Source organism: Aotus nancymaae, unplaced genomic scaffold (assembly GCF_030222135.1).
Source record: "Aotus nancymaae isolate 86718 unplaced genomic scaffold, 86718_ANA_hifiasm-v0.15.2.pri h1tg000028l, whole genome shotgun sequence".
NCBI classification, from domain to species: Eukaryota; Metazoa; Chordata; class Mammalia; order Primates; family Aotidae; genus Aotus; species Aotus nancymaae.
Window position 1 is genome coordinate 17,367,060 of NW_026988441.1, and position 11,925 is coordinate 17,378,984.

At 47.1% G+C, this 11,925-nt stretch overlaps 1 protein-coding gene across 1 annotated transcript in view; it reads left to right on the forward strand.

The window, feature by feature from the left end:
* Positions 1–5,940, forward strand: part of NPHS1 (NPHS1 adhesion molecule, nephrin) — a 34,154-nt gene extending 28,214 nt beyond the window's left edge. The window contains exons 31-32 of the transcript XR_010344290.1: positions 1,493–1,850; positions 5,833–5,940. The gene's annotated coding sequence lies outside the window, so the exon portion shown is untranslated. The remainder of the gene's footprint in view (positions 1–1,492; positions 1,851–5,832) is intronic.
* The last annotated feature ends 5,985 nt before the right edge of the window (positions 5,941–11,925 follow it).

The window sequence follows — 11,925 nt, forward strand, 5'->3', positions numbered from 1 at the left end:
CAAGCGATCCTCCCACCTTAGTCTCCTGAGTAGCTGAGACTACAGGTGTGCACCACCACACATGGCTAATTTTTCTTTTTGAGATGGAGTTTCACTCTTGTTGCCCAGGCTGGAGTGCAGTGGCACGATCTCGGCTCACTGCAACCTCCGCCTCCCAGGTTCAAGCAATTCTCCTGCCTTAACCTCCTGAGTAGCTGGGATTACAGGCATGCGCCACCACACCACAAATACACCTTTGTGTATTTTTAGTAGAGACGGTATTTTGCCACTTTGGCCAGGCTGGTCTTGAACTCTTGACCTTGGCAATCCGCCCGCGTTGGCCTACTGAAGTGCTGGGATTACAGATGTGAGCCACCATGCCCAGCCTAAATTTTTTTTATTTGTAAAGACAGAGTTTCACTATGTTGCCCAGGCTGGTCTCAAATGCCTGAGCCCAAGTGATCCTCCTGCCTTGGCCTCCCAAAGTGCTGGGATTACGAAGTTGTTTTCTCAACGTGGGTGTTAGTTATTCAAGTGTCACTTCCGTCATATTTACTTTCTGCTCACCCTCTGAAAATTCATACTGAACATGTGATATGGGTGCATTTCTTTTCCTCTTTTTCCCCCCCTTTTTTTTTTTTTTGAGACAGAGTTTCACTCTTGTTACCCAGGCTGGAGTGCAATGGCGCGATCTCGGCTCACCGCAACCTCCGCTTCCTGGGTTCAGGCAATTCTCCTGCCTCAGCCTCCTGAGTAGCTGGGGTTACAGGCATGCGCCACCATACCCAGCTAATTTTTTGTATTTTTAGTAGAGACGGAGTTTCACCATGTTGACAGGATGGTCTCGATCTCTTGACCTCGTGATCCACCCGCCTCGGCCTCCCAAATTGCTGGGATTACAGGCGTGAGCCACCGCGCCCGGCTGGGTGCATTTCTTTATGTGTTATACTTCATTCAGAATTTTACATTACATCTCATAGGTGGCATTGTGGTTGGAATTGTGATTTTCTGCTATGGTGTACAACCATTGGTAACATTCTGAACAAAAAGGTACATAACCTTCACTTTATTTACAGAAGCTGGGCACGGTGGCTCACACCTGTAATCCCAGCATTTTGTGAGGCCAAGGTGGGAAGATCACTTGAAGTTAGGAGTTTGAGACCAGCCTGGCCAACATGGTGAAAACCCGTCTCTACTAAAAATAAAAAAAATTAGCTGGGCTTGGTGGCACAGGTCTGTAATCACAGCTACTATGCTGGCTGAGGCAGGAGAATCACTTGAACTGGGGAAGTGGAGGTTGTAGTGAGTCAAGTTGGCACCACTGCACTCCAGCCTGGGCAACAGATCAAGATTCTGTCTCCAAAAAAAAAAAAAAAAAATTAAAAATAAATTTACATCATAGTTTCATTTTAGAAAATGTCAATATATTTTAAACCATACCAAAATTTTGTACATATGTGTATATGTGTTATATTAATAATTTCAGATAACTATAAACTTTTTTTACCCACAGAAGTGCCTGTAAAGACATTTACAAACTTCCGGATGCAGATTTCAGCGTCCTGCATTCCTGGTCCCTGACCTCCGGACGCCTGTACCACCCTCCAATCAATGCTGCAGCCTGTACCGCCCTCCAGTCTTTGCAGCAGCCAAAATCGATTGTGCAAATTTCCCAAGCTCCCACCAGGGTGCGGTAGTGTCCCGTTTGAGAGGAGCTAATCCATGAGGGGATTCTGAATGACACTCGTGTGAGAGTGTGTGTGTGCGTGTACATTGGGTTCCGGAGCTCAGGGGAGAGGTCTGTGCTGGAGATTAAAACTGGCCGACGTGTCCTCTACAGCTAAGCTGTCACCAAACTCCAGTATTAAGAGGTAAGTAGCTGTGCAGGGCATTGAGGCAGAGAGGACTCCAGGAGCACAGTGCAGGAAGGGATTTTCCGAAAACTGTTGCTGGAGAATAACCCCCGAGGCAGGGAGTGGCAATAATGAAGGCTAATGGGATGGCCGAAGACAAACCACAAAGGTCATCTTATGGGTTTGAGCTTTATCCTGTGGGTGACGGGAAACCATTGAGTCATGCCAGCAGCAGTGACAGCATTTATGAGCTGCTCACGCCTGCCAGCCCACATTCTATGTTCTGTGTACATGTCACCTCCTGGAATCATCGGAGTCATGCATGAGTCCAGTTTTTTGCTTTGTTTTGTGTTTAATTTTTATTCATTTATTTATTTATTTTGAGACAGAGCCCACCTGTGTCGCTGCTGGAGCGCAGTTGTGCGATCTCGGCTCACTGCAACCTCTGCCTCCCGGGTTCAAGTGATTCTTGTGCCACAGCCTCCCCAGTAGCTGGGATCACAGGCGCCCGCCACCATGCCCAGCTAATTTTTGTATTTTTAGCAGAGACTGGGTTTCTCCATGTTGGTCATGCTGGTCTCGAACTCCTGACCTCAAGTGATCCCCACGTCTTGGCCTCCCGAAGTGCTGGGACTGCAGGCATGAGCCACTGCACCCCAGGTGGGTTTTGTGCATTGGTTGAGCACTCTTGAGGCTCCAGAAACAGGGACAGCACCGGAGCTGGCCGGAATACCTTATTCTTCAACCCCAGTGATTGGCGTGGGGTCCCCTGGTGGCCTATCAGAGCGAATAAGAGGAGGACTCCCACCTATGGCTCTGCCTCTGCGGTGATGTTAGAGCCCCTTTGCCTCTTACCATGAAATGGATGATCGCCCGCAGAAAAATCGGCTGGGAACTTTATTCCAGAAACATCCATGGCTACTGTCGAGCAGCGCATTGTGTTCTGCCTATTTTGCTGGGCCCTGAAGATTCCCCAGTGACCAGGTGTGGGTGGCTCACGTCTGTAATCCAAGCACTTTGGGAGGCCGAGACAGGAGGCCGAGACGGGAGGATCACTTGAGGCCAGAAGTTCCACACCAGCCTGGGCAACATAGAGAGACCCCATCTCTACAAAAAAATACAAAAATTACCCAGCTATGGTGGCACATTCCTATAGTCCCAGCCACTCGGGACACTGAGGCAGGAGGATCCCTTGAGGCCAGTAGTTCAAGGTTGCAGTGAGCTATGATAGATTGTACCACTGTACCCCAGCCTGGGTGACAGAGCAAGGCCTGTCTCTAAAAAAAAAAAAATCGGTTGGGTAGGGTGGCTCATGCCTGTAATCCCAGCACTTTGGGAGGCCAAAGTGGGCGGACCACAAGGTCAAGAGATCAAGACCATCCTGGCCAACGTGGTGAAACCCCGTCTCTACTAAAAATACAAAAATTAGCTGGATGTGGTGGTGCGCGCCTGTAGTCCCAGCTACTAGGAAGGCTGAGGCAAGAGAACTGCCTGAACCCAAGAGGCAGAGGTTGCAGTGAGCTGAGATCGCACCACTGCACTCCAGCCTGGCGACAGAGTCAGATTGTCTCAAAAAAAAAGAAAAATAAGTCTCCTTACCTACTCGCTCCCTCTCCCACCCTCATGTTCAACTTCACTTTGCCCCAATCCTAGTTGCATGCTTCAGATAGGTGAGAAAAACGCTTTTCCTTCCTATGAGCCATATTTGTTTCTATCTCTTTGCCTTTAATTGGTCTGCGGTCTTGACTTGGGATACCCATCCTCTTGATTTGATAGAATTGGTGGAGAATCTAGCAGGCTATACTCTGGAGGAGGCAAAGATAAATAAAGGCCTCATTGTCGTCAGTGTTCCGCTATTTCAGTATGATGTGTTTACCCATGGACTTCTTTTCTTTTATCTAGTTTAGGTTATGTTTGCTCTTTGGACTGTGAATTTGTGTTTTTTATTAGTTCCGGAAAATTCTCAGCCATTATTTCTTCCAAGATTGCCTCCCCTCTATTCTCTCTAATTTCTACTTTTTTTTTTTTTTGAGACAGTCTCATTCTGTCGCCCAGGCTGGAGTGCAGTAGCACAATCTCGGCTCACTGCAACCTCCACTTCCTGGGTTCAAGTGATTCTCCAGTCTCAACCTCCCAAGTTGCTGTAACTACAGGTGAGACTCAACATGCCCAGCTAATTTTTGTATTTTTAGTAGAGATGGTTTCACCATGTTGGCCAGGCTGGTCTCGAACTCCTGATCTCAGTTGATCCACCCGCCTCAGTCTCCCAAAGTGCTGGGATTACATGAGTGAGCCACCACGCCTGGCCTAATTTCTACTTTTGAGACTTTGATTAATACCTGATGTATGCCCCACTTTCATATATCCATCTCTGTCTCTCTGTGCTGGATCATTTTGATACGGCTCCGATGAGTAGAGGAACACAAGGTTCTTTGTCTGGAGTTGAATTAGATAAAATGACATGGACACACATGGGGTGGTTTTAAGGAGTGGAGAGTTTAACAAGCCAGAAAGAAGGGAGAAGACAGAAGGAAGAAACTCCTCTGTAAAGAGACAGAGGGAGGGGGGCTTCAAAACCGAAAGAAGAGACCCCCCAGCTGGGGTGGAAACCAGCCAGGTTTGTATAGAGTCTGGAGGGTGGTATCTGATTTGCATGGGGCTCAGGGGATTGGTTTGACCAGGCATGTCATTCATGTAGCCCACTTAAAAGCTGGGGGCCTCACACTTTGGGAGGCCGAGGTGGGCGGATCACGAGGTCAGGAGATCGAGACCATCCTAGCCAACATAGTGAAACCCCGTCTCTATTAAAAATACAAAAAAATTAGCTGGGCGTGGTGGCGTGCACCTGTAGTCCCAGCTACTCAGGAGGCTGAGGCAGGAGAATTGCTTGAACCCGGGAGGCAGAGGTTGCCGTGAGCCAAGGTCGCGCCACTGCACTCCAGCCTGGCGCCTGGTGACAGAGTGAGACTCTGTGTAAAAAAAAAAAAAAAAAAAAAAAACCGAGGGCCTCCCACCCTAGTCTTTTAATACACAAATGAAGGGGCCATGATGTTCTACACACATGGGGATATGTGGGAGCGGCCATGTTGCCAGGAACATGTGGGGCAACGGCAAGAAGGCCGTGCTGGAATCACCATGTTTGGGTGGACCCAGTTTCTAATGGCCGGCGTTTGGACATTAAAGGTTGCTGGCCTGGCTCTAAGAGCTGCTTTAAAAACAAAAACTTCCCAAAGACCCTTTTCCTCTCTATCTACCTAAAATAATTTCTTAATAACTCCTACAACAATTTGATATATTTGGGGGTATGATTGGATATAGCTTCCACTTCAATTGTTCTGTCTTCCATTATGTCCAATCCAGTGAGTTTTTATTTTCATTTTGGAAATTAGGTTTATTACATTTTTCATCTATAGAAGTTCCACCTATCATTTTCTTTTTCAAACTTACTTTTTCATTCCTGATCCTCTCTTCTTGCTTGCTTATATTTGTGATTTTGTGTTATGTTTCTTTTTTTTTTTTTGCTACCATTTGCCAATTCACTGAGCAGTTATATTTCTTTAGACAGTTCTTTTTTTTTTTTTGAGATGGAGTCTTGCTCTTGTTACCCAGGCTGGAGTGCAATGGCGCGATCTCGGCTCACCGCAACCTCCGCCTCCTGGGTTCAGGCAATTCTCCTGCCTCAGCCTCCTGAGTAGCTGGGATTACAGACACGCGCCACCATGCCCAGCTAATTTTTTTTGTATTTTTAGTAGAGACGGGGTTTCACCATGTTGACCAGGATGGTCTCGATCTCTTGACCTCGTGATCCACCTGCCTCAGCCTCCCAAAGTGCTGGGATCACAGGCCTGAGCCACCACACCTGGCCTATTCCTTTACTTTCCTAATAAACTTGCTTTTACTTTGTACTGTGGACTCGCCCTGAATTCCTGCTTGCTTGAGATCCAAGAATCCCCTCTTCCGGTAACAAGACCAGATGGTTGGTCCCTATCATTACCCCCAGGCGCAGGGCTTGCAGACCAGCAGGAAAGTGCATACCTTCTTCAGAGGAGATGTGAAGGACAATTGAAAAGCAAAATAACATCAAGCTTGCTTTGACCTGAGGGCGGGATTTCCAGTAAGTACCTGCTTTTACACAAGGATCAGTAGATGAACTAGAAATCTTAGAGACCTTCTCAGAACCCGGGGTAATCAGAAGCCAATAAAATGGATTAGCATCCAAGATAGGGCTGCTGGTGGGGGGTGGTGGCTCACGCCTGTAACCCCAACAATGGAAGGCTGAGGCGGGAGGATTGCCTCTTGGGGCCAGGAGTAAAAGACCAGCCTGGGCAACCTCGTTTCTACAAAAATTTAAAAATTAGCCAGGCATGGTGGGGTGCACCTGTAGTCTCAATTACTCAGGAGGCTGAGGCAGGAGGATCACTCGAGCCCAGAAGTTCAAGGTTACAGTGAGCCACGATCGTGCCGCTGCACTCCAGCCTGGGTGACAGAGCGAAACACTGTCTCTTAGAAAAAAATGCAGTTGCTTTAGCCTCCGCATTGTGTGATTCCATGTATTTCACAATCCCAAAAAGACTAAACTACGGTGATGGAAAATAGACCAGAGTTGTTGGAGGTTAGGGATGGGGAGAGGGTAGGACTGTAAAAGAAGTTTTGGGAGTGATAGAACTGTTCTTATCTTAATTACAATTGAGGGCAGTGTCTAAAGGAATTTATACATGTGCTAAAATTCATTGAATTGTACAGCAAAGGGGAAAAAAGTTATTTTTATTGCATAATCATTAAAAAGGTAACAAGAAAGAGGCTCCCCAGGGGATCTCAGTGGGCAGCCCAGGTGGGACGCTGATGCCAGGGATGGCAGAGCATTTCAAGGAGTTTTTCCTTTATTCTCAGAGCACTGGGGAGCACAGGTGGAGCGCTGCTGGGATGGGAGCCCTTCTAGGAACCATCGGTGAGCCCAAGACAGGGAGGGGACACTCACTCGTGGGAAAGTGTCAGAGGGTAAGACATCACTCTTAATTCATTTCATTTCTTTTTCTTTCTTTCTTTCTTTTTTTGAGATGAAGTCTCGATTTGTCAACCACGCTGGAGTGCAGTGGCGCGATCTTGACTCACTACAGCCTCCGCCTCCCAGGTTCAGGCAATTTTGTAGCTGAGATTACAGGCGCCACCATGCCTGGCTAATTTTTGTATTTTTAGTAGAGACAGGGTGTCACCATGTTGGCCAGGCTGGTCTCAAACTCCTGACCTCAGGTGATCCACCCGCCTCAGCCTCCCAAAGTGCTGGGATCACAGGCGTGAGCCACCACGCTGGGCCAACAGCAGCCCTTCCTAATAAATGATCGAGGTCGCTCATAAGCTAGTCCCAAAAGACTGTTTTGCCTCAGGCTTCTCTCCTCTCCCAGTAGGTATCTCCCTCCACTCCAGCTGCTTGTGGCCTCCCAATGGTGAGTGTGTGGGGGCTTAGAACCCAGCCTCTCACCCTGTCTGCTGCTCTCCTGTTGAAGCCATTCATGAGCCTGGCAGTCCTAGTACTACGGTCGTTAGGAACCAGGCACCAGGGACTCTGGAGGCAACACAGTGGTCACCAGTAGGTGGTCTAATAAATTATGCTCTAGACCGAAACTCTGGTTTACAGGAAATACAGGATAAAGGAATACATTAAATGACATCATAAGGATACAATCAGGCAAATCCAATACAGGAGGCATTCTACAAGATGAATGGCTGGCCTCTTTAAAGAAGCCAGTATTGGGCAGGAGGTGGTGGTAATCCCAGCACTTTGGGAGGCCGAGGCAGACTGATCGCTTGAGTTCAGGAGTTCAAGACCAGCCTGGGCAACAAGGTGAAACCCCCGTCTCTCCTAAAAATATAAAAATTAGCTGGGTGTGGTGGTACACACCTGTATTCCCAGCTGCTTGGGAGGCTGAAGCAGGAGAATCGCCTGGACCCGGGAGGCAGAGGTTGCGGTGAGCCAGATCGCGCCACTGCACTTTAGCCTGGGCAACCTCTGTCTCAAAACACAAAAAACAAACAATTAATATTGGTTTTTTGAAAAGATCAATAAGATTGATAAAATTCCCCATTAGAGTAAAAAAGAGAGAATAGGGATTACCAGTATTAAGAATGAAAGAAAGGTTATCACTACAAATTCTGGAATCATTAAAAAAGAACATAGAGGATGTTATGAACAACTTAGCATCAACGGATTTGACAAAATGACATTTCTTTGAAAAACACAACATACGAAAAAAAAGTGTTTTTTTTTTAAAATAAATAAAATAAAATAAAATGCCGGGCGTGGTGGCTCACGCCTGTAATCCCAGCACTCTGGGAGGCTGAGGCGGGCTAATCACCTGAGGTCGGGAGTTCAAGACCAGCCTGACCAACATGGTGAAACGCCGTCTTTAAAAAAAAAAGAAGAAGAAAAAAGAAAAACACAACATACAAATGCTAACACAGATGAAACAAAAAGTTTGAAGAGCTCTATATTTATTAAATAAATTGAACTCATTATTAAAAACCTTCCCACAAAGAAAATTCCAGGGCCAGATGGCTTCACTGGTGAATTATCAAAGACAAAAGGAAGAAATAATAAAATCTTTCAAATTTGAGACAGAGCTATATGTGCTGAGATGGCAATGATCCTTCAAAATAATAGTTAAAAAAAAAAAAAAAAGGCCAGGAGCACTGGCCCACACCTGTAATCCCAGCACTTTGGGAGGCCGAAGCGGGTAGATCACTTGAGGCCAGGAGTTCGAGACCAGCCTGGCCAACATGTTGAAACCCCCCTCTACTAAAAATACAAAAATTAGCCAGGCATGGTGGCACATGCCTATAATCTCAGCTACTCAGGAAGCTGAGCCAGGAGAATCGCTTGAACCTGGGAGATGGAGGTTCCAGTGAGCCGAGATCGCGTCATTGCACTCCAGCCTGGGTGACAGAGCAAGACTCTATCTCAATAAATAAATAAATAAATAAAATAAAAGGTTGAGTATGCAGGCTCATGCCTGTAAACTCAGCATTTGGGAGGCCAAGGTAGGAGGATTGTTTGAGCCTAGGAGTTTGAGGCTGCAGTGAGCCATGATCATGCTGCAGCACTCCAGCCTGGGTGACAGAGTGAGACCCCCCCATCTCAAAAAAAAAAAAAAGGAAAAGAAATTAAAAAAAAAATTTAGTTGTGCACAGTGGCATGTGCCTGTAGTCCCAGCTTCTTGGGAGGCTGAGGTAGGAGGGTCACCTGAGCCTGGGAGGTTGAGGCTGCAGTGAGCCGAAATCGTGCCACCACACTCCAGCCTGGGCAACAGAGTGAGACCCTGTCTCAAAAACAAATAAATGAAATAAGTAAAAATTTCAAAAGCAGTGTGCAAAAGCACAAGTAGTATTTTATCATTCATGTAATAAATAAAGGTGACATACAGGTGCTGGAGAGATATAGCTGCTATAGAAACTAGAAAGTCTGGCCGGGCGCAGTGGCTCAAGCCTGTAATCCCAGCACTTTGGGAGCCTGAGGTGGGTGGATCACAAGTCAGGAGTTCAAGGCCAGCCTGGCCAACATGGTGAAACCCCCATCTCTACTAAAAATACAAAAATTAGCTGGGCGTGGTGGTGGGCGCCTGTAATCTCAACTACTTGGGAGGCTGAGGCAGATAATTGTTTGAACCTGGGAGGTAGAGGTTGCAATGAGCCACGATTCCACCACTGCACCCCAGCCTGGGTGACAGAGTGAGACTCTGTCTCAAAAAAAAAAAAAAAGAGAAATAAAGAAACTAGAAAGTTTATGCAACTTTCTATGCATAAACTATCTCTGCAAGGATACCCTGTTGCCTTAGAGAGAAGAGATTGGTGCACAGAAATTCAGGAGTGAGAGAAAGACTAACTTTTCACTCTGCTTCCTTTTGTATTTTATTTTTTAAAAATATGAACCATGTATGTAATTAAAAAAAAAACAAAAGCTTAAAGGCAGCTGGACGGGGTGGCTCAGGCTTGTAATCCCAGCACTTTGGGAGGCCGGGGTGGTCGGATCACAAGGTCAAGAGATTGAGACCATCCTGGCCAACATGGTGAAACCCTACTGAAAATATAAAAATTAGCTGTGCGTGGTGGCACGCACCTGTAGTCCCAGCTACTCAGGAGGCTGAGGCAGGAGAATCGCTTGAACCTGGGATTCAAGGTTGTAGTGAGCCAAGATTGTGCCACTGCACTCTAGCCTGGCAACAGAGTGAGACTCCATCTCAAAAAATAAATAAATAAATAAAAGCTTAAAGGCTTCATTTTCAGGGCTGGGCATGATGGCTCACACCTGTAATCCCAGTACGTTGTGAGGCTAAGGTGAGAGGATTCCTTGAGGCCAGGAGTTTGAGACCAGCCTGGGCAATATAGCAAGACCCTGTCTGTACAGAAAAAAAAAATTAAAAGGCTTTTTTAGCTCGGGTTTTGCTGGATTCTAACTCTGGCTGTTGTCAATCAGCTCTGTGGATCATGTACTAAAGAAAAGACAGCAGAAAGAGGTTGTAAAAATCTTACAGGCTGGGCATGGTGGCTCACGCCTGTAATCCCAGTGCTTTAGGAGGCCAAGGCTGGTGGATCACTTGAGGTCAGGAGTTTGAGGCCAGCCTGGCCAACCTGGTGAAACCCCATCTCTACTAAAAATACAAAAATTAGCTGGGCGTGGTGGTGGGTGCATATAATCCCAGCTACTCAGGAGGCCGAGGCAGGAGAATCCCTTGAAGCCAGGAGGCAGAGGTTGCAGTGAGCCAAGATCACACTATTCCACTCCGGCCCCAGAGCGAGACTCCTTCTCAAAAAAAAAAAAGTTACAGTCTGGTATCTGGGGGAAAGAGGTCTTAAATCAGCACTTGGCTGACAACTGGCTACACGACTTCAGGCAGGTGTCTCCATCTCTCTGAGCCTCTACTTTTTGTTTTTTTTGAGACAGAATTTCACTCTTGCCGCCTAGGTTGGAGTGCAGTGGCATGATCTCAGCTCACTGCAACCTCCACCTCCGGGATTCAAGCAATTCTCCTGCCTCAGCCTCCGGAGTAGCTGGGATTACAGGTGCCCGCCACCACACCCAGCTAAGTTTTGTATTTTTAGTAGAGACGGTTTCACCATGTTGGCCAGGCTGGTCTTGAACTCCTGACCTTAGGTGATCCCTCCGCCTTTGCCTCCCAAAGTGCTGGGATTACAGGCGTGAGGCACCGTGCCTGGCTGAGCCTCCACTTTTAACATCTGTGAATTGGGGGTTGTGTAGTAAAGAATTAACATAGCTCAGTTCCTGGGAGGATACCACTAAGCCCTTGTACTATCCTTCTTGATAAGAGTATTTTTGTTTGGGAGGCTGAGGCAGGAGAATTGCTTGAACCTGGGAGGCAGAGGTTTCAGTGAGCCAAGATCATACCACTGCACTCCAGCCTGGGTGACGGAGTGAGACTCCATCTCCAAAAAATAAAAATAAAAATAAAAATAATAATATCTTTGTTTATCTGGGGACCTTGGGCCATGTAGTATCAGCTTGAGCTCTGGAGGGGCTAGAGACAAGGTCAGTCATGCGAGCAGTCAGCCATGCCCATGTGACTGACCCCAATCAAAATTATCCTGGGTGTGAGCACACGCACCTGTAATCCCAGCTACTTGGGAGGTGGAGGTGGCGGGGGGATTGCTTGAGCCCAGAAGTTGGAGGCTGTAGTGAGCAGTGATCACCCCACTGCACTCCAGCCTGGAAGACAGAGCAAGACTGTCTCAAAACAAAACAAAACCTTACAATGTGAACAGCTGTGAATTATCATCCATGTTAAGACCGAGGACTTCACACCTGTAATCCCAGCACTTTGGGAGGAGAAGGAAGCTGGATCACTTGAGGTCAGGAGTTGGAGACAAGCCTGGCCAACATGGTGAAACCCCATCTATACAAAAATACACAAATTAGCTGGGAGTGGTAGTGGATGCCTGTAATGCCAGCTACTTAGGAGGCTGAGGCAGGTGTGTATCACTTGAACCTGCGAGTTGGGGGTTGCGGTGAGCCGCGATCACACCACTGCATTCCAGCCTGGGCAACGGAGCAAGGATCACTCACAAAACAAAACAAAACAGACCT